Below are 5,142 nucleotides of genomic sequence, written 5' to 3'. Positions count from 1 at the left end.
GACTTGGAGGAGATTCTCAGATTCTAGAGCCATTTTCCAAGTGATCAATTCAGCAGCCAATTTTCCTCTGTCTTCTATGAAATCCCTTTTTGGATGTCTTCTGCAATGAACAATGGCTACCTTCTTAGGTAAGCGAATAGCTTGTAATAGGTACCACAGCCAGGGATGCCAGCTCCTGTGACTTCACCCAGGGTTGGAAAAAAAGGAAACCTTCAGAGCAGTTTGGACTTAAGAAAATTCCTTCTCTATCTTTGGGCTACATTTTTCTGTCTGAGGTGTAATACAGAAATACACCTGATTTCTAATGGTAACTTAAGAAACAAAGTAACAAGCACATGCTTTGCTGATGGTAACCTTCTCTTTTACTTCATCCTGAGGAATCTCTCAATCTTGAAAATCTCTCTGCACAGTTATGTCTCCTTACATACAGTTACATTTCTCTTTACACACATACATCTCCCTTCAACACAGCCATGCACCTCTATACGTGGTTATATTTATTTTCACAGTTACATTCTCCAAATAGTCTCCATATATTCTCCACAAAGCTACCTACTTTCCCTCTTCTTTACACAGACACATCCCTCTCTACACAGTTACATTCTGCATACACCCATGTGCATGTTCTTTTACACTTCCTACATACACATCTCTCTTCTATATAGCTACATCGTCTATGTCTCTACAAACTCAGTTATATATATATCCCTTCTCACTTCTCTCTATGTGCACATTCAGTTCCCTTTCAGCACATACATACATACATACATACACACACACACACACACACACACATACACACACACACACACACACACACTCCTCACATTTCTCTCCCACCTTTGGACAAGTATGAATCACATTTTCAGAGTCACACAGCCCTTCTTTAGTAAACATTAAGAAACAGAGTCCTACTGATAACACAGTTTCTCTCATGCTAGTCTGGTTTCGCTGAACAGGCATGGTGAGTAAAGAAAGCACGGGGTTCTGAGTGGTCAGGGTTCCCAGACAGGAAGCAACAGTGAAAATCAGTACTTGCACAATAAGCAGTTAGCTGGCTAAGCCTTGACATTGGGAGGATATGCAGAAAGTCCATTACTGAGAAAGTTATCTCTACTAAGTTGTTCTGTGCCTGACCTTGAATTACCAATAAAAACTTGGGGAATTGTTTTAGTGTATTTTCTCTAGTGGTAACCACTTTGTTTTGAAATTATTCTGAGTACTAAAATTAGCTATCTTTGTGACTGAAAATATTATTTTCGAATGTCTATCTGAGTAATGAAAAAATTCTAATATTATTTCTACATTTCTGAATTATACATTTAAGTAAAAAACTTCTTTCTTACCATCCGCATATACCTGTGTGCCCAATAGATTGGAGAATAGTAGATACATTATTATATATATCATACATTGTATATATAAATATATTTTTATAAATGGGATAAACACACAAGCAGTAGGAAATATCCATAGCTCTTTTTAGTGGCACATGAGAGGACCTTTTAAGATCTCAAGATGCACACCCACTAAAATTCCTCTCCAGCCAGTACACTGTTCTCCACTCCTGAGGAGCCTGAGTCCCCATAAATATCTATGTCCACTCTATGGGGATCTTACTGGGAATCTCCAAAATACTATGGGGGAGCATTCCAAGGAAGATCATCCAGACACAGTTTACAACCAATTCAAAGTCTGTATTCCAACTGTCTCAGGCTAAATTCAGATAGTCAACACCCACGTATAACACTGAACAGTTAATGCAAGAGGCTTTTAAAGGAAAAACCCACATCTTGGGATCTTGCTGGGCAGCTTCTGGGGAAGGTTTGAAGAAACAAGCAGTTTAACAGAAGCCAAGATAGGTTGTTAGCTAGAGAAGGATGTTCTCACAAGCCGGCAGTTTAGCAAAGCTACAGTAAGTTAGCTGGGGTGTCTTGGCCTTGGGTCCTAGAATAATGTTGGGACATTTTCCATGGGATTCCCTAACAAGGAGACTGAGTTCTCCTTATACCTGAAAAGGCCTCAGCAAGAATACAAGATGGAGGAAACTCTTGACTCTCTTGTCCTTTCACAAACTAAGTTAAGAACTGTAGTCTACATAAGCTTTTACTTATAATTCAATGTGACAGTAAGTATATTATGTAAAAATAAACCATAACTACACACAGAAACCATAACCATATGCAGATAATTTATATAAATAATAAAACTAAAGGATTATTTTAAGAAACCAAGTTATTAAACATAATTTGTAAATGATATTTCATATAGTCTTCATTATGAAAAGGAATTTAATATATATATTTTTAGTAAACTGATGGGGGAGAGTCTTCTGTTTTGTGTTAATTTCATTGGTTAAATAAAGAAACTGCCTTGGCCCTAATAGGACAGAAAATTAGGTAGGCGGAGTAGACAGAACAGAATGCTGGGAGAAAGAAGTTGAGTCAGTGAGTCGCCATGATTCTCCCACCCAACACAGACGCAGGTTAAGATCTTCCCTGATAAGCCACCTCGTGGGCTACACAAATTATTAGAAATGGGTTAGATCAATAAGTAAGAGCTAGCCAATAAGAGGCTGGAACTAATGGGCCAGGCAGTGTTTAAAAGAATACAGTTTTCCGTGTAATTATTTTGGGTATAAAGCTAGCCGTGCAGGCGGCCGGGTGCCAGGAACATAGCCGGCTCCGCTCATATTACTACAGTAAACTTATAAATCTAACAGTTAATATAGTACAATCTTAATAAAAATTTTAGAGTTTGTATTTTTGTATTTTTATTTTGAAGAAATCAAATGAATTTTATGTTACATATTATATAAGCTGGAACTTATCAAAATATATGTATATATTATAAAAGGATTATGAAACATTTAATATTCTCAAAGATATCACTTTAATAGGTGATAAGATGTTAGTGCATTCAAATTTATAAGACTGTATGCCTTAATCAGTCCTTAAGACATGATCAAAATCATCAAATTTGATTCTTCACATGTGTTTTAATTGTACATGCCAAAATAATAGTTTTAGCACAAAACAAAACCTAATTTAAGTACTACTCAGCAGTAAAAAACAATGACTTCTTGAATTTTACATGCAAACTGATGGAAATAGAAAACACTATCCTGAATGAGGTAAGCCAGACCCAAAAAGAGGAACATGGGATGTACTCACTCATATTTGGTTTCTAGCCATAACTAAAGAACATTGAGCCTATAATTCGTGATCCTAGAGAAGCTAAATAAGTAGGTGAACCCAAAGAAAAACATATAGGCATCCTCCTGGATATTAACCTTCATCAGGCGATGAAAGGAGACAGAGGCAGAATGCCACATTGGAGCACCGAACTAAAACCCCAAGGCCCAAATCAGGAGCATAAGGAGAGAAAGCACGAGCAAGGAATTCAGGACGGCGAGGGGTGCACCCACACACTGAGACAATGGGGATGTTCTATAGGGAACTCACCAAGGCCAGCTGGACTGGGTCTGAAAAAGCAAGGGATAAAACCGGCCTCGCTGAACATAGTGGACAATGAGGACAGCTGAGAAGCCAAGAACAATGGCACTGGGTTTTGATCCTACTGCACGTACTGGCTTTGTGGGAGCCTAGGCTGTTTGGATGCTCACCTTACTAGACCTGGATGGATGTGGGTAGTCCTTGGACTCCCCACAGGGCAGGAAACCCTGACTCCTCTTTGGACTTCTGAGAGAGAGTAAGTTGATTGAGGGAAGAGGAGGGAAATGGGAGGCAGTGGCGGGAAGGAGACAGAAATCTTTAATAAATAAATAATAAAAAAATAAATTAAAAAAAGAGAACGGTTGTCAATACTGAGTGTTCAAACCTTGGACACAACAATATATGAAAACAACCAAAATACACAAAACAAATATCATCGCATATGACACAAGTACATGAAATTAGGTGGACCCAGTTACAAAAAGTGTTACAAAATAGAACATATTTGCTTAAGTTGAAAAAGATGAGTTACACAAAAGATCAAAAGGTTAAATTTTTTCCTATAGACATGGCAACTTCTCTATCTTTATTTTTCTCTTTATGAATGGCTATGGAAGGAAAATTGTTTTTTATTGTGTCCTAGACTGCCTTCTAGCAGGTAACCTGAGGTCCAAAACTCATGCTAAATCTCACCTGGTGATTCATTCACAACACATAAATTAAAAGAAACAAATTAAAAGCAGAAAGCCAAGATTCAATTCAGTCATATTGGGAAGTAGAGGATGATAAAGATATTTTATAAATTCAAGTCTTTCTTCATAGTACTGAAGTGAGAACAAAATTTAAATAGGGAGCCACATATATGAACATCCATGCGTTCCAGGTCAAGGAGTGGCTATACCCACCATTGACTCATTAGTATCTGGATTTTAATCTAAATATGTAAGGTGACTTGATAAGTAGTTGCTAGAACTGTTTGAAATCTCTTTCACGGAGGGAAAATAACCCCTCTGACTGGTTCTCTTCTTTCCCCCAAAATGGAATAGCTGGAAAAACCCCATTAGCCTTATAGACCAATTTTGTGTATATACCTTTTTAGAATGTTTATATCTGCCAGACCTGTTACATGAGGCAGCAGGAATCAGGTTTTATGAAGATATTCTTCAGAAAAGCAGTGTGGTAATATACAGAACCAGTAGCAGACCATGAAGAACTAGGTAATGTCTATTTTGATATTAGTGACGCTCAGACAGTCAATGGGTTTTATGTTAGGAAAAGCAAAAGCAAAGGAAAATAGAATTAAGTCTAGAAGGATTGGTCCTTCAAATGACAGACAGGGAAACTCCCCAACAATGCTTGAAGATGGGTTTCAGCATAAATGCTCAGGAATGCTGTGGTGGGGACACAGACCTAGCTACACTTGGCTATCTTTTATAGTCTGAAGTGTCCTCCTAAACTTTAAGGACCTCCTCTCAGGCCAAACAAAGATTTGGGGCTTTAAGGCTGAAAAAATTTTAGGACTGGTTTGAATTGTAAAGACACTGTAATATAAGTAAGAGATTTAAAAGGAGGAAACAGTTGCTCAATAAAAACAGTAAGACACGAAAGACATAAAGAAACAAGGAAAGAGAAAGAGATGAGCTGTTTTATAATTTATCCTTATGATATCAAATCAATAAAATTTTTA

The sequence above is a fragment of the Microtus pennsylvanicus genome, chromosome X, assembly GCF_037038515.1.
Source record: "Microtus pennsylvanicus isolate mMicPen1 chromosome X, mMicPen1.hap1, whole genome shotgun sequence".
NCBI classification, from domain to species: Eukaryota; Metazoa; Chordata; class Mammalia; order Rodentia; family Cricetidae; genus Microtus; species Microtus pennsylvanicus.
Note: the sequence above shows the minus strand (reverse complement) of the source record.